This window comes from Cupressus sempervirens, chromosome 1 (assembly GCF_028749045.1).
Source record: "Cupressus sempervirens isolate cs-2001-9-10 chromosome 1, ASM2874904v1, whole genome shotgun sequence".
Taxonomy (NCBI): domain Eukaryota; kingdom Viridiplantae; phylum Streptophyta; class Pinopsida; order Cupressales; family Cupressaceae; genus Cupressus; species Cupressus sempervirens.
In genome coordinates this window covers 424,594,086-424,621,884 of record NC_143118.1, presented here as the reverse complement: position 1 = coordinate 424,621,884, position 27,799 = coordinate 424,594,086, and the positions used below count along the sequence as shown (strand labels likewise).

At 33.5% G+C, this 27,799-nt stretch overlaps 1 pseudogene; it reads left to right on the top strand.

Annotated features, from left to right (window-relative positions):
- Positions 1-898: 898 nt before the first annotated feature.
- On the top strand, positions 899-26,947 carry LOC149578090 (vesicle-associated protein 4-2 pseudogene; annotated as a pseudogene).
- The last annotated feature ends 852 nt before the right edge of the window (positions 26,948-27,799 follow it).

Genomic DNA, 27,799 nt, shown 5'->3' with positions numbered 1-27,799 from the left:
CATACATTAAAATTGCACTCACAAGGTCTAAATCATATTTACTCTCAGTAACCGTTGCCCGCAATTTGTACCCAAGTTTGAATCTTATCCGTAGATTTTACCAGATCTGACGGTTCTAATTTAAAAGGTAACAAGCTTTACGGCTTTTAAAATAATGCTACATGTCACAAATCTACTTCCCCGCATTATTTAAATTCCTTGCATCTTAGAATTGTGGGGAAGTGTCGTTCATTGATTAAGACAAGATCGACGATCAGATTAATCCACTTTCTAATAAAAACTAGTCAACTGTACTGACCAATAAGAAACTGCCATATGAGCTCATGTCGTCTGACAACATTCCATGCTAGCAGATCCCATATCTTCTTCTGACCGAGCAAGTACTTTCCATCATACAGTCCATGTGTTATGCTGGCACATTCCCGCTTTCCTTATCTAATGAGCATCTTCAAATTGCGAGCTTGCGCTAGTCGTCGATCTTCGAAAGATCAATGGTGATACTGATTCTACCCTGCAGGGCATCCAAGCAAAAAAATTTGACGTCACCACAGACACGTGTCTACAAGGTGCATTCCCACTTTGTTTAAACTTCACTCAAATTCAAAATGGGAGGAAGCACCTTTCGTTGATCAGGATAAGGATCCACGATTAGAAACAACTCTTCATTTTATTCTCGCATTATCCACTTGGGCCAATGACATGACTTCTTTTAACCCATGTGTTTTGATTATTGTATTTATTTCTGACACCTTTCTGGACCACATCATAAGTAGCTCCAGCTAAGCACAATTCGCAGATCCTATGGCGTGACTTCTGCATTTTTCCATAGTCCGACCCCATTGTGACACATGTCGCAAAGGTGCATTCCCCCTTTTCTTATCTAACTTGCAGCTTCATAATGCGGTATTGCACTAATAGTAGATCTTTGAAAGATCTATGGTTGATAAGACTTCATTTCCATTCAGCAGTTGAACTCCTTTAGTGTCACATCTAGTAGTATACATCATCAATCGATTATAGTGTGGCATATTGTATTATAAATACCCGACCCCACCTTGCCATATGTCAAAAATTTTCTTGCCTACATTATTTATTTCCTGTATAGTTTCAAATTGCAGGCATGCATTGGCCCTTGATCTCTGATAGATCAACGGTTATAGAAACTTCACCATTTGAGAAGCATATTGGCTAATAGTGACGAATGATGTTCCTCCACCTATTCCAAATCATCTAACACACACCACAAAGGACATCTCACCATTATTATTTTTTAGTCTTGAGAACAGCAGGCCCATCTCATCAGACCATGCCACTTGTCCAACTTTTGCTTCCCCGCATTATTTATTTGACGAGCATCTCCTTCTTGTGAGAAAGTGCTAGCCCTTGATTGAGATGAAATCAATGGCTGATGTTTCTTGGTGATAAACTCCATATCTCTGTTGGTGAATCCACCAATGATATCGCGGGAAAATCAAGACGTGTGCAAAAGTACTGACAAACCTGCAAAAGTTCTTGACAATTTATGATTCACTAGAAGTTAGGAATGTAAAGGCTATGTATCACCAAGTCGCATGCCTGCATTATTTAAATACCTTGCATCTTGAAATTGTGGGCATGCGATACTCATTGATCTGAACAGGATCAATGATTAAAAAGAATTTGCATCATCAGAGGTAATTGTTAACAGAATGATTAAGCAATTTATATGCTAAGCATAGTCAAATAGGATTAAACAAAATTATAATGGCCTCATGCTTATGCAAGCCCTCCCTTAGGGAAAAATATACATTGAAAACATTTTTTTTAAAATAATTTTGAGGGTATTCTAAAACTAGGGCAATCTAATGATTTGAAAAACACAAGGAACAAAACCCTAACTTTCAATCATTCAAGACTTAAATGATTTTTCAGAAGATTTTCCCTTGAGCTATTCATAGTGAAAAATAGACCAACATGATCCAAGGAGAAAGTCCTAATTCAACATGCTTTGGGAGAAATGGATGTTTTTCTAATGGATCAATTTTTTACAGTTTTGTGATAGGTTTATATGCATGACTTTCAGGATGGATGCATAGTTCTCCTTGAGGAATCAGTCTTTGCACACTTAAGGGATTCTAGAGGACCTAAATTACTACCTTCAATTCAAAGAAAAATTTCTAATTCAATCGAGGCTAGGATATATCTCTATTTTCCTCGAACATTGTTTTTTGGACAGTTTTTGCGAAAACATTGTGGAGTTTTCATCTTGTGTAGTTTTGTATGAGGAAATGAAATTTTTTTAAGATAGGGCCATGTTCTTGGATCATGTATTGATCCAAATATGGCTTGGTATAAAGTTTCATTCATATTTTCTATTGTTTTGGTTTACTCTTCCGAGGACCTATAATGTAATTAAATGCCTGACTAGCTGACTTGCCTCTTAGCTGACTATATAAGGAGCTTGGACTAATGTAGGAAATCATTATTGGTAGATGAGATGATGTAGAAGATACATCATGAGAAGATCCTAGAGAAGAAGGCTAGATGTGAGTTTGTATTTAATTTCATAACCCCTTGTATATGGTCATTGATGCACGAGAATCCTTGGATTGACATATTATCCTACTCATTTGTGGTTATTCTGGTAGTTGTTGCCGAGTTGTAGTTATTGCAAAGTTGTTGCAATTGTCTAGTGCTAGTTATTTTGTAGTTTAATTTGAGTTCAGGTTATCCCAGGTCCTGTTAACACTTGGGTTAGCGTGTTATCCCATCTCGCTATGTAATGTGTGTCAAGTTCCATAGTGTGTGTTGAGTGACTCTTCATGTGCCAATTTTTCTTGTTTATGTCAAGTGTCATCATTTTGGATGTGATTTTTGCAATTTTGGTGTGAGCCAACTTGTACGATTTGTTTTGATCATGACATTTATGATGAGATCTTGCCTTGGGATGTTTCCTAACCATTTTTGGGTCAACCTTCCTATTTTGTAATGTTATAGAATGTTTTGTAAGCCATTTTGGCAAGTACAAATAAGGGCCTTGTAGATTCTTTTGGAGATTCAAATTTTGGGAATAAAATAGAGATGTGAATTTTGAAGAGCTAGAGTTGTGACTTAGAAACTAGAAGATTGCCTGGTGGACCTAAGGGTACAAGTGTGGATTCATCTTGGTATTCCTATCCAATTGTGTATTTGGACTAGCTAGGATTGGGTTTGTAAATTGGATCTTGTTGGATCTTGAAGAAGTGATTGTTTTGAAATTTGTGTTTGTATTTGGCCCTAACATGAAAGGCCTTACAGTCTAGCATATTGCAGCTAATCAATTATATCTATGAATAAAGAGTTGTGATTTGGTATCATATCTTGTATTATTGCTTCTTGCTATTGTGTTTCCATTGTGTGGTTATTTTCTAGGGGCTAGGACATCTCATTTGGGGATTTTTCCTACCTTTCACTTCATTAGTCATAACCTGGAAGGCCTCATAGCCAGTCATATTGGGATTTATTTTATGATTATATCATATGGTTGTGCAAAATCTAGTCTCTATTTCTCTATTGTTAATTTAATTTGTATGTTACTTCCATGTGTAACTTTGAGAATGGAATGTTCATTGGTTTGAGTTGGATTAATTCCTCTTGAGTCTTCTCATCCCTGTGTCAAGTGGTATCATAGAAAATTTCTTTCTTGTGGATTGGATCATGGAGAACCTTATCAGATTGGTTGTAGGGTAGCAGATCTGAAATCTGACCTATAACTTGCAGAAGGTTATGATCTTGTAGGAACCTAATTGTAAAGATGGTTTGTGGTAGAGAAAATTTTGATAATGCTATAATGGACATGTTGATACAAATTGTAACCAAACTTGAAAATATAGAGACAACATAGAGAAGAGGTGTACATCTTGAAGATGTTAGTGATGAAGAAGAGGTAGCACCTAATCTTGAACCTATATCTAAAGTTGAATAAGATGAAGAAAGACTTTGAGAGTTTTGTCTAAAGCTAATTCGAGACCTACTATTGAAGTTGCTCACTATGATGGAAGACTTGAGACTGATACATTGTTGGATTGGACCTCTAAGATGGAAAAATATTTTGAGGATGAAGGTACTCCTAATAATAAGAAGGTTAAGATTGCATTAACAAAGTTGAAAGGTCATCCATCTCTTTGGTGGGATCATGTGCAAACTAATAGACAAAAGAGAGGAAAGGAAAAGATCAAAACATGGATGAAGATGGTTGGACAGATGAAGAATAAGTTTCTCCCAACAGACTACTAGACTAGTTTGTTGAGAAAATTGTAAAATTTAAGACAAAAGGACATGAGTGTGAGGAATATACTAAATAATTATACAAGTTGGTTATCAGATCTGGACATGTTGATGATGAAGTTGAGAAAGTGGTTAGATACCTAAATGGTTTGGGAGTATAAATTCAAGATGAGATCAGTTATTTTAAGATGTATAGCACCAAAGAGGCATATCAATTTAATTTGAAAGTTAAAGAAAGATTGTCAAAGAAACATGATCAAAGGTAGCAAGGAAGAGGTGACATATTTCAAAGAAGTAGAGGTAGGACCTATGGAGAAAGTAGCAGATTTGATGGCACAATGTAAGAGAAAGGATGGAAAGATAAACCTACTAGAAGAGGTGATTACTCTAGAGGTAGCTATACTGGTTACTCTAGGAATAATAATAGTGGAAAAAGAGAAGAGAGATCTTAGTTTCAAGGCACTCGTTACAAATATGGTGAAGAAGGAAATAAGGCCTTTGAATGTACTATCTCTAGAAAGAATATTACAGTTAATAGCAAAAATACTTTAGCTTGTGAAGAAGTTGTTGAAACACCTAATGAACCTGAAAATAGTGAGAACCTAATGTTAAGAAGCATTTTGTGGAATGAAAAAATTGATGAGGAACCTATTTGAGAAGAATTTTGTTCAAAACTAGATGTAAGATCACTAGAAAATGTTCTAAAGTAATTATTGATAGTGGAAGTTTAGATAATTTGGCATCCAAAGAGCTGGTTAACAAATTGCAGTTGCAGAGATTGAGAAATCTTAAGCCTTACCATGTTGCTTGGATCTAGAAGGAGTGGAATTTACTTTTAAGTGAACAATGCCTTGCCAAATTTAAAATTTGCAATTATCATGATGAAGTCTTGTGTGATATTATGCCTATGGATTTTTGTCATATTATTTTGGGTGGACCTTGGTAGTATGATAGAAAAGCTTTACATGATGGTAGATTGAATTAGTATACTATTTGGGTGGAAGGAAAGAAACAAATATTGTTTCCTTTGGTGGAAAAGTTTGATGAAAGTCATTGTACTACAGTTAGAGTATGTTCGGTAGAGGGTAAAAAGTTTGTAAAGGAACTGAAAGAAAAAAAAAATGTTTATTATGCATTGATTCCTAGAAAGACTAAGAAATAAGGTGAATTGGAACATATAGCTGAAATTGAACCTTTGTTGATTGAATTTTGTGACATCATTTTTGATAATGTACCTGATCGTTTGTCTTCGATACCTTCAGCTAGATTGCTAATAGAGCACCACACAGATTGACACTTGATGAAAATATTGAGTTGAATAGACAAGTGCAAGAACTATAGGAGAGAGGTCTAATCAGAGAAAGTTTAAGTCCTTGTGCAGTACCTATTGTGTTATCACCTAAAAGAGTGGAGAACTAAGAAAGTGCATTGATTCTAGAGCTATAAACAAGATAATAGTGTAGTACATACTTCCATTGCCTAGGATGGATGACATAATAGATAGTTTGAGTGGAGCAAAGTATTTTACAAAGATTGATTTGAAAAGTGGTTATCATTAGTTTAGAATTAGGGAAGGAGATGAATGGAAAACTACTTTTAAGACTAATGAAAGATTGTATGAATGGTTGGTTATGCCCTTTGGTTTGACTAATTCACCTAATCCTTTCATGAGATTGATGAATGAGGTTTTCAAGAAATTTTTGAGTAGATTTGTGATTGTATATCTTGATGACATTTTGATATTCAATAAGAGTAAGGAAGAACATTTGAGCATATTAGACAAGTATTGCAGAAATTGAAGGGAGAAAAGTTGTTGATTAATTTGAAGAAATGTTCATTCATGAAGGAAGAAATTGTATACCTTGGTTTTTTAATTTCAGCTAATGGATGAAAGATGGATCCTAAAAAGGTGAGAGTTATTCTTGATTGGCCTACACCAAAGAATGTTGGAGAGGTACGAACAATTCATGGATTGGAAAAAATTTATAGAAAATTTATTAGAAATTTAAGTTCCATTTGTAATTCTATAATTGAAAATATGAGAGGAGATAAAAAGGATTTCAAATGGACACATGAAGCACAAAGCAGTTTTCAAACATTGAAATAAAAGATTGTAGAATTACCTACACTTGCTTTACCTCATTTTAGTAAAAATTTTCAAGTTGAATGTGATACTAGTGGAAGTGAAATTAGAGCTATTTTGAATCAAGAAGGAAGACCTATAGATTTCTTTAGTAAGAAGTTGAGTGATGATAAGATAAAATATTCAATTTATGATCAGGAATTCTATGCTATTGTACAAGCTTTGAAGAAATGGAGACATTTTTTGATGCCTAAAGATTTTGTGTTACATATACTGACCATAAAGCTTTGTAGTATTTGGGAAGTCAACATAAGTTGAATCAAAGACATATGAAGTGGGTTTAGTTTTTGTAGAATTTTTCATTTTCATTGAAGCATAAAAGTGGACAGTTGAACAAAGTTGTTGATGCCTTGAGTCAAAGAAGAAAATTTTGTTGATTGAGATGAGAGTTGAGATTCTTGGTTTTGATGATTTGAAGAGTTTATATGAGATTGTTCTTGATTTTATAGAACCTTAGAAAGCTTCTAAAGAAAAAAATAGTGAGTGATAAGTGGGCTGATTATTTCATTCAAGAAGACATGTTGTTTGAAGGAATTCAATTATGCATACCTTGAGGATCTATGAGAGAAAAAATAGTGAAGGAAAAACATAGTGGTGGACTTGTTGGACATTTTGGAATTGATAAAATAGTGAAATTCATTTTAGAGAGATACTTTTGGCCATAGATTTATAAGGATGTGCAGAGAATGGTAAGAAGCTACAGAATTTTCCAAACAACAAAAGGAACTAGTCAAAATTTGGGATTGTATTCACCTTTTCCTATACCTAATAAGCCTTGGGAAGATATCAATATGGACTTTGTTCTTGGTTTACCTAGAACTCGGAGGTGTAATGATTCTATATTTGTTATGGTTGATTGAGTTTCAAAGATGGCTCATTTCATATCTTGTAAGAAAACATCTGATGCTTTACATGTTGCTGAATTATTCTTCAAGGAAGTGGTAAGATTGCATGGTTTTCCTAAATCTATTGTTTCAGATAGAGATGATAAGTTTATTGTTTATTTTAGGAAGACGCTTTGGAAGAAGCTGAATAGAAAGTTGAATTTTAGTTATACATTTCACCCTCAAATAGATGGACAAACTGAAGTTGTGAATAGAAGCTTGGGTAACTTATTGAGATGTTTGGTTGGGGATAAGCCTTCTAATTGAGATTTGGTTTTGGCACAAGAAAATTTTGCATATAATAATTTTGTGAATAAAAGTACTAAGAAAACACCATTTTAGATTGTTACTAGATTTCATCATAAGGGAACTATAGAATTGAGAGACTTAAGCATGGAAATAAATAGGACTATTGAGGATGAAGAATTTACTAATTTAATGAAGAAACTACATCAAGAAGTCAAAGATAACTTGAATAAAAGTAATTTGGTATATAAGGAAAGAATGGATCACAAAAGAAGACGTAAATGTTTTGAAGTTGGCAATGAAGTAATGGTTTACTTGAAGAAGAATAGATTTCCAGTTGGAACCTACATCAAGCAAAAAATGAAGAAGTTTGGGCCTGGTAAAATTTTGAAGAAGTTTGAAAGTGGTAATGCTTTTGATATTGAATTACCAAAGGCTATGGATATTTCACCTATATTCAACATTGCAGACATATATGAGTACCATGAATGAGATCATGAAGTAGTTGATAAACCAAATTATCCTAAGAAGAAAGTTGATCAAATTGAAAGAGTTTTGGATACTAGGATAATCAAAAGCACCAGAGGAAAAGATTATTTTGGAATACCTAGTTCAATGGAAAGACAAGCCAATTGAAGACAATTTTTGGATTACACAAGCTAAGTTGGATCTTTATGATTCAGGTCAGAATATGAGTAGTACTTGATGTGGACATAAATTCTTTATTAAACCTAAGTGTCTAATGTAGGATCATCTTGGGCCTTGGAGAAATCTTGCATCAACCAAAAACATATCTCTGTTTGTAAAGTAGCTTTCCTGTTGGAACTATATTTTTTTTACTTTTTCATGCCAATTGTGGGTGTTGTAACTAATTTTACACAACGGTTGGAAGGCTCCAAATTTAATGGATTGAAGAGGGTCTAGAGTACTATCTATGATCCAATAATTAAGTCATAATTCATCATGGTTTTGGAGATATTGATGTTTTTCTAACACATCAATTTTTTGCTAGTTTCATGACAAGTTTATGTGCTTGACCTTCGGGATGGATGCATAGTTCTCCTTGAGGAATCAGCCTTTGCACACTTAAGGGGCTATAGAGGACCTAAATTGCTACCTTAAGTTCAAAGAACAAGTTCTAATTCAATTGAATCTAAGAGATGTTTCTATTTTCCTCAAACATAAATTTTCAAACAGTTTTTTGTGGAAACATGTGGAGTTTTCATCTTACATAGTTTCATATGAGGAAATGGGATATTTTTAAGATAAGGCCATGTTCTTTGATCATGTGTTCACCCAAATTTGGCTTGGTATTAAGTTTGATTCATATTTTCTATTATTTTGGTTTACCCTTCCAAGGAGGACCTATAATGTAATTAAATGCCTAAATAGCCGACTTATGGCTTAGCTGGCTATATAAGGAGCTTGCTTTGATGTAGGAAATAATTATTGGTAGATGAGATGATGTAGAAGATAGATCATGAGAAGATTCTCAATAATAAGGCTATATGTGAGTTTGTATTTAATTTCATAACTCATTGTATATGGTCATAACCCTGAAGGCCTCACAGTTTAACATGTTGGGATTTATTTTTTGATTATATCATATGGTTTTGCAAAATCTGGTCTTTGTTTATCTATTTATTTAATTTGTATGTTTCTTTTGTGTGTAACTTTGAGCAAGGGATGTTCACTAGTTGAGTTGGATTAATTCCTATTGAATCTACTCGTCCCTGCATCAAGAAAGAATGTGTACTTTCTAGATCTAGTCCTAATAGTCATGTTACCTATACTTGCACACATAAAAATAAGGATGAATTTTGGATAGAGGGATTTCCTTACTCAAAACCCCTATCTAGATTCAATCTTAGAATAAATTGACATGTTGAAATATAACATGGGCTAGATCTAAAAATAAGAATGTATCATACCTCGATAATGGAAATGCTTCTTTGAATTTGATCAAATAACCTCATGTGATGAATGTTGCAATTTTTCATAATCCTTGATTTAGAAGAAGAATAAATAGATGTGGGTGTGTATCCTTCCTTAATAAATAACTCCTTTACTTGGCCTTCAATGAGGAAAAGAATCTTGATCCTTACAGAATAACACATTGAATACTTCAAGAGTCTATATATTGAATGCTTGATTTGATTGTTTGAACTTAAATGCCTAATAATAGATGTTAGTTCTTGAAAATAGATAATTGCTAATAAATCATGGTTACCAAAATGAGGATAGGTAAACAAATCGCATACCTCTCACAATATCTCAAGGGTTGAAACACAAGAAGGTCAACTCTAAATCTAGATATCATGTTAAATATTCAAGACATGACCCCATATATAATTAATCCTTATCCCTAGGGAGAAAAATTACCTAGGTGACATGTTCCCAAAAATACAATGTCCTACGTATTATATTCAATGCAATTATACCTCATACCAAGATCACAACTCTTGAACAATCAGGTGATGTTAAGTTGTAGATTACAACCAATTTCAATTGAGATAAAACACAAGGGCTAAGAGTGGTAACATAGGGCATAGATGATGAAATGAATTATGTGATTGGAGGAAAAAAGAAAAAGAAACACACTCGGAGATAAAAGGATCTAAATTTTTAAAAAGATTTAAATGGTAGAGGACTCATATTTGAGAATAGTTATCCATAAAATGTCATGTGAAGTCTTAGTATGAAAATATACTAAGGTGGGTATGGTACAATAATTGAGTGCTTAAATTTTATGATGGTACAATCTCAAAATTAGTTACTAGAACATTTTAAAATCTTCAAGATTTTTTACTAGAGCATACTTGCTCATACTTTTAAAAGATAGATTCATTTTGTGACCCATGCAATGAATGATCGTCACGTAGGGCAAAAAATAAGTTTGTAGCTCGATGTAAAGACCATTCTTATGAAATTTCATTATGTCATCTCCATTTGCTTCTAAATGTACAATTTTTTTAAGTTGTCAAGTCATCCATGCCTCCATGCTCAATTATAGAACTCTAAACTAGTTGAAATAGTTTATTTTCTATTGTACTCTACTTCATTTTTAGAAACAAATAATTGATCAGGTTGGTGGACATGATTATGTATAGTAGAAACATGCATACCTATCCAATATGAATTACATATTGTCACAAATTTATCTAAAGATAATGCAATAACATTTGACTCTCTTATTTTTTCTATTCTATCTTTCTTTTCAACCTCAACAAGACAAATTGACCATTCCCATCGAGACCATTCCCATTGACTATTTATTGACCAATTCCTATTATGATAATCAGGAATTGTTAAAAATTATAATAAAGTACTCATTCTTAGGTAGTTTTTCATAAGACATCCTCTGCTCAAATTATAAAAACAACACTTAATTGAACAACTCTTCCCAGTTTTTCTATTGTCGTTACATTTCCAAAAAAAAGCTTCAATAGAGAAATTATATTATTTTGTTTAAAAAATTGGCCTTTATTATTTGATCTAACTCTTATCTTAAAAACTCCTATCTTATACAATAATTAAGGAAACTAAAATAGTTTTGTAAGGTACAAATTCCTTATAAAAATATGCCACAAATTCCTGTTTTTCTCTAACTATTAGATAGAGGAATTTTTTTACCAAAAAGAAAAAAATTCAAATATAGAATTTCTAAACCATGTCATATTTGCAGATGACAAATGCATAATTGAACGTATGGTCTACATTTAGAAAAAATAAAATCAACTATGATGTCTTCACACAAAGATGAAAACATAATAGTATATCTTAATTATGAAAATATTTCTTCTTCTAAAAATAGAGAAAATGAGATAGATGGGGTATGGATTGTGTCATAAAGAATATCCAAATTATCAACCCAGAAAATGAATTTCTATCATTCACAATTTCTTTTAACTACGCATTCACCTACCAATATCCCTTTCGAAAGAAAGTTCTCTTTTTAAATAAAATATGGTAACCAAAAAAAATTGAGATGCTCTCAGTTATCAAAGAAACAAGGGATATTTTGAGAATTAATTTTTTTTATCCTTCTATTGTCATTCATTTCAACATAAAAAGTCTCTTCAACTTCCCCATTAGAAGAAATTAGAAAGAAAACTATTATAGAATATCATCCTTTAAAAAACCATAAATTGAAGTCTTTTTGGACACTTTCCAAATGAGCATAAAACATAAAAATAAAAATAGAATATGATAGAACATTTTCATGGTGCCTTCTCATCTTCTCCTTTTCTAGGTATTTTTTGGATTGTCTATTTCTCTTTATATGATTGCAATGCTTAACCACAATAAATATGCCATTAAATTATGTAATAGTGTCATTGGTGTTCCAAATAACCCAATAAGCCATGTTTCCTTTAATTTATATCCCTTATATAACGAATGTCTACTGATGATTCTCCTACCAAATTAGAATGACATCAATATTGGCCAATTTCTTGTATTCCTTTGTGCATATTACCTAAGGGGGATTGTCAACATAAATGTTATTCATGATATAGGTTATTTAAATCATCTATCATGATTACCACAAAGTTATCTTTCTTTTTTAGTTTGCATCCAACATCTTTAAAATACTCAATTATTTGGTCCACCATATCTTTTGCCCCCTTAAAGTGTCTCCTTAAATTGTTTACACTCTTCAAATTACATTTACATTTATATCCCATGCTAGAATAAATAAATTCATAGGTTCATTAGGTAACTAAAATAGACCAAGGTTCACAATTATAGCAACTTTCATGTAAATTATGTCCTTGATCATCTTGATGTCTTATTTGTGTGTCATTTCTTCCATCTTATGTAATGTCCCATTTTTTTGAAGGAATTAATTATAAAGTTATCAATTTTAAAAAAATATATTACAAGGTAACTTTATAAATTAAATTTTAAAAAATCTTCTAGAGGTTGCTGGAAGAAGCGGAGAAAAAAATAAAAAGGGAGGCCGACCTATCAAGGAAAAAAGAATAAATAGGCTTTGGGGGCTCATTGCCTATCATCAACATTTATTATTTCTTTTTGCTGATGTGGGTTGTGGAGCTTAGGGTTTCTGCAAGTAGTCACAATTGGCCATTGAGAACGAAAACTCTCAATTGGTATGCAATTTTGAGGGTGTGAAAGATCACCTGAATTATTGCACCTGTGGGAAGGATATTTCAGTTGTTTCACTTGTGCTTAATTGCTGGTTTGGAGTTTCCAATGGAGTTGCACTTTCACCATATCATCTTCAGCAGTCAATCTCCAGTATGGGATCAAATCCAAGTTCTTCATTTTAGTTTGTAGTTGTAACAAGTTCTCAATTGTATACAGCCAATTAGGGTTTTCCTATAATGTGCCATGTCATGATTTTTCAATGCTGAAAATTCCCATATCATTTGTAAAAACATTTGGTTTTCATTGAATGAATACATTGGCACTATCATTTCCTTATTTTAGTAATATATTTTAGCAGTGTATTAAATTTAGGGTTTTTTTTAGTGGCTTATTGGTACGGGTCATAACAGTGGTATTAGAGTGATTTCATGCTAGCCTGATAGGGTTACCCAGCCACCATTTAATTTAGTTTACAAAAGAACCAACATAACTGAGAATATGGTTGAGAGACATTCTCAAAGCCCATCTAGAAGTGTGTGAGATGATGAGACTTTACAGCAACAGGAGAGGCTTCTACAGTCAATAGAGGCATGTACATAGGCAATTATGGTTATGATGCAACATTTGATTGGGGAAAATAGGAAGAATAATCATAATAATGACCAAGATGATAGGAGCATAGCAGGATCACAACATAGGACACGGTCTGGAATAGCAGACAGACCCACACGTCCTACATTTAGAATAGAAACTCTAGCACGCACACCTAATGCTATGGTAACAAATATTGTAGATGAACTCTGACAAGCAAGGAATGAGTGGGATTCATTACCAGAATATGTACAGGATGGATGGACATTTGATAGGTACCTGAACTATAGAGCTACCAGACAAAAGCAAGTAGATAAACACAGTGAGTTGCAACAGGTCACCAACAAGTTGGTATTACCCACATTTGATGGAAGTGGAAAAATAACTGCTCGTGCTTGGATTCATAAGGTGGATACTTTCCTATCTTTGAAGATGATGACAGAATTTGAAGCACTCAAGTATGCCACTTTACACTTAGATGGGGCAGCACATGATTAGTGGACACATGGCATGATCACATTGCAACACAATCAGGTAACCACTTATCAGGAGCTTGTGGATAGATTGATAGAAAGGTTTGATAAAAAAAAATCTTGAAGTTTATTTCTAGGAGTTAGCCCAGTTGAGACAGTCAGGAGGCTTAGAACAATTTATCAATGACTTTCAGAAGCTTGCAGTGATAGTGCCTGACATTTCAGAAAGGAGGCTAGTCATTTTATTCACAGAGGGATTAACTGAACCACTCAAGGGGTGGGTAAAGGTCTTTGATCCTCCTACATTATAGAAACCCATGAAGAAAGCTTGCAATATGGAACTTGCAGCTCCAGCAAATCGGTTTAGTTCAAATATTTCTTCATCATTTAGAGATAACAAAGGGGAATTCAGCAAGGGTAAAGAGAAGGTTAGTGACTCAAAAGACAAGCTAGCTACACCTTGGGATAAGGAAACACTTAATGACCTACGTAGGAAGAAGCTATGCTTCTTTTGCAAAGGTCTCTATGAGTTTGGTCATGATTGTCCTATGAAGCCTAAGGGGAAGGCTAACTGGGTGATGTGGGCTTATTACAAAGGTTCAGATTCAGACATCTCAGAGCACCATGATGAGGATCCTAATCAGGCAGAGGGTGAACAAGAGGTAGATAGTGCTGAGAAAAAAGAGGCTCCAGAGATACATTTACAGGAGGCACGTCTGTCTAGTATTCAAATAGAGGGATCTTTCAGATTTTGGGGAGTCTTGGTAGGAAAAAAGATTATTAATCTGTTGGTAACAGGTGCCATGCATAATTTCATTGATGCACACTTTATGGAGAGGTGTGGACTCATTACAGAGGAGTTCAAGGGATTGAGAGTTAAGGTAGCTGATGGATATACTCTTTGTTGTGATAGGATGGTGTGAGATCTACCTTTGCACCTGAACAACTATGAGTTTAAGGCGGACTATCATGTGGTCAACATGGGTGACATGGACATAGTACTTGGGATGAAATGGACTCGTGTGATGAAGGCTATCCGTAATGGTGATGTCAGGAGTATCTCATTTAGGCGGTTGGAGAGATTAGCCAAACATAATAATATAGAGTGGGAAAAAATATGCGCTTTGATGCCTACCCAGGAGGGGCAACATAAGACTAAATATCATCCAGATATTCAAAAATTGAGAATCAAGTATGGGATGGTATTCGATGAGATTCCACCAGGCAGGTCACCAAACACAAGTATTGAGCACATTATCGAGTTGGAGGAAGGTGCTATGCCTATCATGATCACACCATACCGGCACCCAAAATGACTCAAAGATGAGATCGAGAGGACCATCAACAAGTTGCTAGCAATGGGACACATCAGACCAAGTAAGTCACCCTTTGCATCTTCTGTTGTTTTTGGTAAAAAAGAAGGATGGTACTCTACGAATGTGTATTGATTACAGGGTGTTGAATAAGAGAACTATAAAGAACAAGTATCCCATCCCATGCATCGATGAGCCGATAGACAAATTGTATGGGGCTTGTTATTTTACAAAAATTGATTTGAGATCAGGCTATCACCAGATCAAAGTTCAAGAGTAGGATATTGAAAAAACTACTTTTAGATGTCATTACAGACATTTCAAGTTTGTAATCATGCCTTTTGGTTTGACTAATGCACCTGCCACTTTTCAATCCACTATGAACAAGGTCTTCCACCATCAATCGAGGAAATTTGTGCTACTGTTATTTGATGATATTTTGATCTATAGCAAGACATGGCAGGAACATTTAGAGCACTTGGAGACAATATTAAGCATTTTACAGAGTGAGTCCTTGTATGCCAAGGAGACCAAATGTGATTTCGGGATGACAGAATTGTTGTATCTTGGACACATCATTAGTGTGGAAGGAGTGCAAATGGATCTTGAAAAGATCTGTGCTATTGTTGATTGGCCACCACTAGAGAACCTTACATAGTTAAGAGGGGTCCTTGGTCTATGTCGATTCTATCGCATGTTTGTTAGTGGCTACTCACAACATGCAGCACCCATGATAGATTTGCTGAAGAAAGGGGCATTTGTGTGGACTCGGGATGCACAGGAGTGTTTTATGCGGTTCAAGGAAATAATGAATACATGCACAGTATTAGCATTACCTGATTTCACAAAGCCATTTGAGCTTCAACGTGATGCTTCTGGAGAGGGAGTTGGTGTTGTAATCATGTAGGACAAGCATCCTATAGCTTATGAGAGTAGGAAACTTAGAGGGGCTAAGAGATTATTCAGCATATATGATAAGGAGATGTTGGTCATCATGCATGCCTTGGCCAAATTCAGATAGTATCTTGTGGGTAGCAAATTTTGTATTAAAACTTATCATAATAGTTTGAAGCACTTTTTGGGACAGCAGGACCTGAATGATCATCAACAGAAGTGGGTGAGTAAGTTACAGGCATATGATTTTGATATCACATATGTTAAGGGGACACATAATATTGTTGTAGATGCTTTATCCCGTAGGCCACACCTCACTTCAATGATTCAGATATCAGAGGATTGGCGACACTTGATTGTAGCAGAATATGCCAAAGACACATGGGCCTCTACTATAGTGGAGGGGACAACAATTGACACCAAATACACTCTCATAGATGATTTGATCATTTACAAGAACAGGATTTACTTAGCCCCTAGATCGAAAGTGAAGTAGTTGATTTTGTGAACATTCCATATTTCACCTATAGCAGGCCATCTTGGGTATTTCAAGACTTACAGGTTAGTACAGGAATTGTTCACTTGGAAGGGACTTAAGGCTAATTTTTTGTAGTATGTGTGTGAGTGTCATGTTTGCTATCAGAACAAACAAGAGGACACTTATCCAGTAGGGCTCCTACAGCCACTTCCTATTCCTGACAGGAAGTGGGAGTGCATCTCTATGGATTTTATTATGAGCTTGCCCAGGGCCCAAGGGTGTGATTGTATCTATGTGGTGGTGGATAGGCTGAAAAAATATGCTCACTTCTTTCCTATCACTACTACATACTTAGCAACTCAGGTGGCAGAGGTCTTCTTCAAGGATATTTTTAGATTACATGGTTTTCCTCAGAGCATTGTGAGTGACAGGGATAGCCACTTCATGAGTCACTTTTGGCAGGAGATATTTCGGTTGTGAGGTACTGAGCTTACACCTAGTACCAGTTATCACCCACAGACTGATGGTCAAACAGAGATTGTAAACAAATGGGTGGAAGGGTATTTGAGGAATTATGTGGTAGATCAATAGCAAGCTTGGGTCAGATGGATATATCTCTGTGAGTATTGTTAGAATACTACATATCATATGATTATACAAATGACACCCTTCATGGAACTTTATGGTTATGAGGCACCTAGTTTCTTAGATTTGTTGTTGGGAGATAGTCGAGTACCCCGTGCAGGTGAACTATTATAGGAAAGTAAGGATATAGTTGCTACTCTCAAAGACAACATTGCTAGAGCTTAAAACTAGCAAAAATAGTATGCAGACAAGAAGAGGACTGAGTGTAGTTTTGAGGTAAATGATATGGTTTACCTCATGTTGCAGCCATATAAGCAGTCCACTCTCAAGAAGAGTGGTACAGAGAAACTCAAGCCACGCTATTATGGACCATTCAAGATCATCAAATGAGTTGGTGAGGTGGCTTATGAGTTGGAGCTTCCCAAAGATAGTAGAGTGTACAATGTGTTTCATTTATCACACCTCAAAAAGGTGTTGGGTCAGAATGTGATGCCTTTTGCAGTATTACCTCCCTTGGATGATGAGGGGAAATTGATCTTAGTGCCAGAATCCATTCTGGATAGTAGAGAGAAGCAACTTCACAGGAGAGCAATCAGAGATTATTAGAGTAATCAAAGATTATCTAGTTAAGTGGAAAGATTTACCTATTGAAGATGCTACTTGGGAGGGAGAAGTGATTTTGCAACATCCAGCATTAAGATTGCTTGAGGCCAAGCAATTTTAGGAGGGGCAGAACTGTAGTGTCCCATTTTTTGAAGGAATTAATTATAAATTTATCAATTAAAAAATATATATATTACAAGGTAACTTTATAAATTAAATTTAAAAAAAATCTTCTAGAGGTTGTTGGAAGAAGCGGAGAAAAAATTAAAAAGGGAAGCCAACCTATCAAGGAAAAAAGAATAAATAGACTTTGAGGGCTCATTGCCTATCATCGAGATTTATTATTTCTTTTTGTTGATGTCCATTGTGGAGCCTAAGGTTTCTGCAAGTAGTCACAATTGGCCATCGAGAAAAAAAACTCTCAATTGGTACTCAATTTTGAGGGTGTGAAAATCACCTAAATTATTGCACCTGTGGGAAGGATATTTCAGTCCTTTCACTTGTGCTTAATTGTTGGTTTGGAGTTTCCAGTGGAGTTTCACTTTCACCATATCATCTTCAGCAGTTAGTCTCTAGTATGGGATCAAATCCAGATTCTTCATTTTAGTTTGTACTTGTAACAAGTTCTCAATTGTATACAGCCAATTAGGGTTTTCCTGTAATGTGCCATGTCATAATTTTTCAATGCTGAAAATTTCCATATCATTTGTAAAAACATTTGGTTTTCATTGAATGAATACATTGACACTATCATTTCCTTATTTTAGCAATTTATTTAGTAGTGTATTAAATTTAGGGTTTTTTTTAGTGGCCTATTGGTATGAGTCATAACATCTTGGCCACTCTAATCTTAGAAACTATTGAATTCCTTGACAACATCATAGTATCATATGACTCACCCATCATATCAAAAAAGGAGAGACCTTTAACCTTTAAATATTTTATCCATTCCATAAATTTCTTTTCAAAACTAGTTATTCACCTATAATTAGGTGATTAATTCCTTATTCTAGTTAGTGGTAGGATCTAAGATAGTGTCTAGAGAACCAGCTAACTAAGTGAAAAGGCTTGCTAGTAGTGACCTCATATTTTTGGATAATAGTTGGACCTTTAAATTTAAGTGATATGTGTCTACTTTTTTCCTTTATGTCTTCTTATATATAAATTAATTAGTAAACTACCAAATACCCACATCTTTCTCAAATTTGTGATCCCATGTGTAATTCCTTGTCATACTATAATCAAAGGGGTGGAAGATTTGGGCTCTTTCTTTATTTTAGGATGGGCTACATCCAAGAAAAAATTCCCTATTTGATCATCTTCAAAAATATGAAAAGTAATGTTCAAATTCTTCATCTTGAGGGTATGGATGTTTTAGAGTGTTTGTGAGATGACTCCTTTAGGAGGACCCTTTTTTTCTTCTATTTTCTCCTTCCTAGCTAAACTCTCATACAACCAACTAGGGGTTCATAGTACCTAGGAATAATACTTCAGGGCCTCATGGGATATGGTAATCAATCTTTTGAGGGGTAGTAGTGTGAGGGGCCTGAATCAAGAATGGGAACTTGAGCAAAACCCTATTTTGTTAGACATTATTGTATTTTTTGAAATGGGACCTGTAGATCTGTAGAACTAGTGCTTAAAGGAATACAATGAATAACCAAAGCATTTAGAACTATAGATTTAACTCACATATATTATTGTATAAAAGAGAACTAAAATTACCAAATAGCCTAAGAAGATGCAAACCTCTTAAAGCAAGCAATCTTCCCTTTGATGTGTAGATGTGTCCAAAAGATGGGATGTGTGCTCAAACTTTAATGGATGACAAGCTAAAAGTATAAGTGTTGATGGATTTTGTCATCATAATGGTATTTTGGTAGTTTTTAGGCTCTCAAAATAACATGATAAGTTTAGCATGGAAGTGGATATCTTTTGTGAAGGGAGAGGGTTTCATTTATAGGGTAAGGGGTGATGAGGTGGAGGGTTAGGATATGAGGATGGAGAAAGGGTGAGGTGGGGCTAGGATTCAAGGAGAGGAGAGCACATGGATTGTGCTTCTTCAAATCCATAGCCTTGTGGATTGGATAGGGGAAGAGGGTCAAGATAGGTGTTCAAAGGGATTTATGAGGGGGGATGAGAGAAGATGAGGGAAGGTGAGTGCGTAAAATGGGTGTAAAAGGTGTTTAAGGAACCTTCAAGTCATGTAAGAGTGTTTAAGGCTCCTTGATAGGAATGCAAGAGGGATAGGATAGAAATTTGACTTTGGTTTGGTTTAGAAATTTCTTAACCCTTGGTTAAAGTTGTGAACATGCTTAGGGAAGGGATTAGGCTTAGCTTAGGAGGGAATTAGGGTGCAAGTGGCATGTTAGAGGGATGCAAGTAGGCTAGCAATTATGAGGTAGGTTAATTAGTTGGTTAAGTGGGTTTAGCATGGATCATTGGGTTGGATTTACCTAATGGTGGAGATTTGGTATAGTTAGGGGTTAGAAATTGATTTGAAATATTTATTAGATCAAAGGGGATTTTGGGATTAAATTAAATATTTTTATGCATTTCTTTAATTTAATAGGAGAATTATTACATCCCAATTTTTGCCCTAAAAATTTTTAAGCTAATATAGTTGTTGAACCAAAATAATTTCTTGTGCTCAGTTGAAATAAGTCATTGTTTTATCATGGTAGCTATAGCTGTTGTTTTACTTATTCTTGTTCATGTGAAATTGAAGCAGTTATCTTTAGCCATTACATCGATGTGATTATCATGTGAAATTGAGTCAATTAAAGTTATAGTTGTTGTTTTACTTATTCTTGTTCATGTGAAATTGAAGCAGTTATCTTTAGCCATCGCATCAATCTGATTATCATGTGAAATTGAGTCAATTAAAGTTATAGCCATTGTTTTACTTATTCTTGTTCATGTGAAATTGAAGCAGTTATCTTTAGTCATTGCATCAATCTGATTATCATGTGAAATTGAGTTAGTTAAATTTAACCATTGTAATCATGTGAAAATGAAGAAAGTTTATTTTCTTATGAATCAATTAGTATTTATGATGAATTTTCCTAACGATATTATATAACAAATTATGAAACATGAAATGATGTTTTGGCGAGAGTGTTGTTTTTAAAGGTTGCAAGAGGAAGACTAGAGGAAGAGGGGAAGCATTACAAAATGAGGTCATCAAAATGGGATGGTCATAAGATTTAGTCATTAGGAATGAAAGGTTTGACCTAAAACTGCCTTGGCAAGTTTATTAGGGCTTGATAACAAATGTTCTGTGAATCCACATGAGCTAGAACTAAAGCTAAAAATTAAATAAATAATAAATATAAACAAAAATTATTACCTTAAATAAATTTATCAAATAATATTATTTTACTCTCTTAATTAAGATTATAAATATATAAACATAAAATGGCACCTTTATGTTAAGTTTCTAATCCAACATAGCCACCTTATGTGTACATATTTATAAACTTAACAAAGACAATAGAATGACATAAAATAATATTATTAAAAAATTAACCCTTCATCTTTCCTCCTCTTTTCATTTTCTTTTTCTTATTCTTTCTTTTCAAATTCATAAGTCAAAAATGATCTTGTAACGGGAGGAAGCCATAAGGCCAGGTTCAAATAAATAAGTAGACTAGCCTTGTCATCTATCGAGCAACCTTGGATAGCTCACTCACATCCATTCTATAATTACCCTGCTCATTGCCTTGCTCACGTCTATCACTCTGCTTAGTTTTAGAACCTTTAACATCTGAACCCAACTCCATACAAATTCCCAACATTACCTCTTGAGTTTCTAAGTAGACGATAGAACCTGGGTATTCATCATGATTGTATCGTTACATCTTGGAAGGCGCAAAAGTTTGGGAAGGAAGTTCTGATTACGAAAAAAGAAAGCCATCTTCAAAGTTGTGTCACGTAAGGAAATAATTGTGATTTATTTGAATCTCTTGTCTATTACCAGATCTAAACTGAGTTGCCATTAAAAATTGATATCTCTTTTTGTTATGTCTTTATTATAAAAATTATAGCAAGTTGAATTCCTCTCTGTATTACTTGAATAGTCTTAGTCCTTATTAAGGCTTGTGATATCTATCCATGTAAATAGAAAGAAGATTAAATTCTCTACTGTGTATGTCAAAGGTCTAGAACAATAATATCCAAATATTTGATTGAATTAAATTGTATGCCTATTCCTTGTGTTTAAATTCTAAAAAGAACATCTTTTAAACTCTCATTTAACCTCTAAAAAAGTGAGTCAATAACAGATAACTACATAAGATCTCCAAGGAAATCACCTAGCCAATGCAAAAAAAGGTAATGAAGGTGCAATTCTTATAATAAGAATGTAGGTTCAGGCACCAGTGAGTCACCGACCAATGGCCCAAAAAATGGTGATAAGGAGTTAATGAACCTGTTATAAATTGAAAACAAGAAGGAAATCAGTAACTTAAAAATTACATAAATAGATTAAATACATTTAGCTCATGCAATTTTACTTTGAAAATTAGTTGTCAAGCTGAGTGGTGGAGATCAAGTTTCTAAACCCACCTCTGAAATCCTTGGCCAAGGTGATAATAGGCAGACTTACCACAACAAATGGATCACATTGTTGTCCTGATACTTCAGTTATTCATTCGAATAGTTGTTGGGGCCTCAACCCACCTGAATACACTGATGGCTAGATCAATGAATGTCACATGCTTGACCTCAGGGTAGGGAGGGTCATTCTATTAAATTAGAACATGTGGGGATAAGAAAAAGGTCTGCGGTTGGGAGGTTAAGCCAATGATAATGCTTCTCCTCTCACCAAAGTCAAGCTTAAACAATTAATTGGAAAAGTCTCTCAAGTAAATTAGTATGTTTCTTTATCTTTTAAGTTCGTATACTTTTTTTAGTTGAAAGATTTTTCTTTGGAAAAGATAGTTGTTAGTTTTTTGTAACATGTTAAATGTATCTTTTCATTCCAGTGTTTAGTCTAGAATTAAATTTCAGCATTTAGTTTAGGTTCAATTTCAGTAATTAGATTAAGTTGAATTTCAATAATTCGATTAGATATAATTTTAATATTTAGTTTAAATTTAATCTCAGCAATTAGACTAGACTTATTTTCAACTGATTATGTAATTTGATTGGAAATTAAATGAAAACAAATCAGTTATTTAATAGTTAAAAGTAGTTATAGGAAATCCTGATGTTACAAGAATAGGGATTTAATGGGTAATTAGACTTTGGATTTGTCATTTGATTTTATCAATTGGGCTATAATTAATTAATTGAATTAATTAAATAGGGGATGACAATATAATAATTAAATATTAAATACTTAATTAATTATACCTTATGAGATGACTAAATAGGATTACTTAAGTGAAGTAATCAGATTTAGGTGTCTATAGGGCCTTCCTTTTTTTCTCACCTCGCTGAGTGGATTTCGTGCCCTCCTCATCTCCTTGGTTCCCTTTCTCTTCTTTCTCTAGTTTCTCATGGGTTGTATTATACATTGTCAGACCTATATTTAGCAAGGATCCTTCTCCATGAGTCGGATTTTTTCTTGATTTTTTCTTTGAAGGATTCCCAATACCTCATTTGATACCTCTAGTTGAATTCAATACTAGTATATTTAAAGTGTGAGAACTCTGAGTAAACAAGGAATTGAAATCTATCTCGGAGATATATGAGTTCAAGATGGAGTATCATCCTTTCCTCCTCCCCTTATCTTCATCAACCATTTTTTATTTCTCTTTAGAACAAGGGTCATCCTTACATCCTCTTATTATCTATTTCTAGTGAATCCTAATTGAAGGCTTCTAGTGGGCCATCGTGTTCTCTCATGTAATATTGGGGATCTATTGTATTAGAAATATCCTTCATGATTACTTTATATTATAATTAGAGATGGTACAATTTGTTCTATTCTTAGTCTAGACCATAATCTCCTTCTCACTTTCAAGTCATCAACCTAATTTGCCAAAAAAATATTCTATGGTATGGGTATGATAATAAGAGGGTCCCAATTTCAAATTATCCTTAGCAAGATCACTTGAATCAAAATGTCCCCTTATGGCATTATATTTTTCCATAGAGTGTTTAATTTTAATTTTAGTGATATTAATGGCATTGGAAGAGGAGGAGCATGTATATAATCCCAATGAAATGGGGAAATCTATACATGTCATGTGCCTTTTTTTACACCTTTTTTTCATTCCACATATTTTCCTACATATATATTCCATGGTAATATTATTATATGTATAAAGAGGTAGCTTCCATGGAAGTTGTCAAAGGCACCGACTCTTGTATATAAAAGTAGGGAACTAGATAAAGTATCTACCATAAATATTCATTAATGATGGAACCTCTAGATCAATTTTTTTTATAGCAATCCTTGAAGGTCTTGTACTAACTTCATGGTGAAAATATCATTTACTCTATTAAAAAATTCATAACTATTTTGTATCTATGTGTTGGGGTAAAAGTCATAGATTTGGACATTATCATCAAATTATTGTACATGTTCCAAATTGAGCCAATATTGTGTACATGCTCTGGCATCCACCAGATATGAATACATGTAGAATAATTCAATGAGTCTAAATATTTTTATCAGTCATGATAATTTTGACCCAATGTAGGTAGCCCAAACTTGATGTATATCATTTGGATAAAGAAAAAAATAACCATTCATCTAGGAAAATTATATCTCCATCCCCTCTAAACGTGTGCAACAACACAATTATTTTTATGATTTCATGTTTAATATATATTTGGAGGATTCTTCTAGTTAATTTTTAATGACCTTTACTAGCTAGATATAACCAATTCCTCATGATTTTCATTCTATACAAGCCTCTTGTAACGTCTCACTAGGGAACCAAGAGAAATAAACCTAAAATGATACAAAATTTATAGAGCTATTTTTTTTTAAGTTTATACAACATCAAGTAACAATGTGGAAGAAATATACACATATACATCAACTACACATATGCAATACAAATACAAATTCCATTCCTTGAGGGTTCCTTCACATTAAGTCATGTTTAAGAAGTTTTATTAATAAGTTTAAATCTTAAGTACAATATTCATATTCATAAATGAATAAATGAATTCATAATTTCATAAGAAAATAATAATTACAACTGATACAATGAAAAATATCCACTACACATTTCACATGATATGTGATAATAAACACAACTACATCAAAATACAACATACATGATTGCATATATAAAATAACTTAATAGAAGTCTTTAAGATAAGAATAAGAAAGATACAACTACATCCATGAACACCCAATTTTCCAATCTATGGAGAACCCAAGTGGTTAGAAGTTATTACCTCTCAACCTCATGGTAACCTAGTCAAGGACCACTCCCACCATGTAGGGAAGATAATATACAATCCACACATTGATAATTAAATCATAAAATTAATCCTAGGAAAGGAAGCTTGATAGATCAATCTTCCTCAAGGGTACACAACTACTAATAAAGAAAATATAACCAAACTCAAAAAGATAATCAATTGAATCATCATACCATACAATAGTCAAAAAGATACTCAATTGAATCAAAATCTCATACCGAAGCCAACAACATATTACCAAGTACAAATCAAGTATCAAAACTAAAGAGATACATGATAGAAAGAATGTCCACTTTCAAAGACAAATACCAAATGTCAAAAGTACAATAACCAACAAATAGACAACTACCATCAATGAGAGAAAAATTCCAACAATAAATATACCAGCAAAGGAAAATACTAAATCTAAAGAGGACACTTAGGCTACATACAGGGGAGTGTCATCACATGGTCAAACTACTTGAGTTACCTTGGACTAATCTCTCACTAGACCCAAACCCTCAAGCATTGAGTTATCTTGGACTGGCGACTCTGGACTCCAGACCCTTAACTTGACACATGAGAAACCATAATACCCTCTTGTGAAGACAAGGAAACTAGTCATACCTCTCACTAGGTATCATCAAATTCTCATTCTTAGCAAGGCAATATCTCTAACTTATCCTTTTAATGTGAATCTAAATATTTTAATTACTATGTTATCACTTGTTATACAACTTATGATAGGTTACCCTACTAACCAATTTAGATCTTGGTCCCCTATTGCAAACCACTCCCATAGACATGAACCTAGACAACTTCTAAGTTCACAAACCACAATTGTATCCCATACCACAAAAGCAATAAAGATCAAATTTGTTTCCAAGATTAGTAACTTGATATGCAATGGTTCCTAAAATTTAAGTTCTCATAAATGCTCATCAATGTATATCTCATAAAACATGCATCTCAATTTAAAATTGATCCAAGAGCTTTTAGTGGCTTTCTCATGCATGATCTTTTAGTAGGTTTTTAAAGATTTTAATGCTTTTCTTAATTTTTAGAAAGTTAATTTTTATTAATAACCTTGAAATATTACTTCCAATTTCAAATGTTAGTTGGCAATTCATCTTATCTTAGTTTTGGGAAGCTTCACAAAAAAAATTAGCTTTTTCGAGTTCTTTTTAAAAATTACCAAAAATGAAAAAAAATAGTTTTATGATTATTATTTGGCAAAAATGGAAAATTACCAAATTTTGGATTATTTTTTAAATTTGTATTTCCTCTCATTTCCTCTTCCTCTCGGTCGTGGCAAAAGAAGCCTGCAAACTGATAGCCTTCTAGGAGTCACAACACTAGGTGCCTTCCTACCAAGAATCAACAGTAATTGATGGCAGTTGCAAAACCCTGCCTTTGTACTTGGCATCAGCTCTAACTTGATCCTACCAAGAAGCATTATTTTTTCTGAGTTTGGGAAGCAAGTTTCTAGTGCCATGATGATAAAGAAAGCAAGTTGATAATTTTTGGCTTTCAAATTCTAAATAAATGCTCCCAAGAGTTGTTTTATGTGACCTCCAAATGGCATTCTCGCTCCAAATGAATCAATAATGACAAGTGTTGTAAAATTTTTGGAGCATCCAAAAAACTCTCAATAAGGGAAGTTGAAGCAACCAAAAGTTGAAGGAAAGGAAAACAAAAGATAAGTTGAAGATTGTGATCTTAAAAGTGAAGGATGGTGTTGAATATACTCCATAACTACTTGAAGAGAATAAGGATTTTATAGCAATGGAGAAAGTTTTACGCGTAGTGTTTCTTGATCCTGACCATTCTTGCAAGGAGCTGGACAAATTGAAAAAAAATCTAATAGAAGTAGAGGCCAATAATAAAGGACATAAAAATCAATAGGAGGAAAAAACTTTGAAACCACCTACTCTAATAGTAGGTATTATAGATGAATGGAAGGAATAGAGAGAGAATATTTTGTTAAACAACAAGGCAAAGTAGCAGATTCTGGGTGAACATACTACAACTTTTACAGGGAAATTTATAGTTTTTTTTTGAAGGTCTAATGCTTGGTTTATTTTGATCTTTAATAGAAAATGAGAGGAAATATAAATTTAAATACAAATCTGAAATTACCATTTTTTGCAATTTTTTCACATAAAAAATTTTTGCCATTTTTGGTAATTTTTAAAAACAACTCAAAAAAGCTAATTTTTCTTGTGAAGCTTCCTAAGACTGAGATAAGATGAACTGCCAACTAACATTTGAAATTGGAAGTAATATTTTGAGGTTATTAATAAAAATCATGCATGAGAAAGCAACTAAAAGCTCCTGCATTAGAAACATGGAGTACATCATGTCATCTACTCAAATTTAAAAAAAAAAAAAAACTCTCAAAAAGCCTATGGTGCATCTCCTAACTTGGCCAATTAAACACATATACCACAAACACTCAAGTAAACACATATAAAATACAAGGTTTTCAAAATTATGGGTTCAATTGAAATCATTCTCTAATGTTCAATTTGACGAAAAAGATGTGCTAAAAAATTGAATGTAATATAAGTGTTCTAGAATAAGTTATGACAATTTAATCAATGGAAAAGAACTATAAGCAATTCACTAATAGATTATTACTATTTGTTGTTCTAAACCAATCTTATTTGGCATATACAAAATTACTTCAATGCAAATAATAAGTTCACATAAATGAATTTTAATTAATATTTAAAATAAATAAAATCTTAGATTTATATATTCTAAATTTCATTTTTTTTAATTGACAAAATGTAATTTAAATTACATCAATATAAGACTAACTTTAATAAAAATGAAATTTTACTTAAGATAAATTTAAACCAAATAAC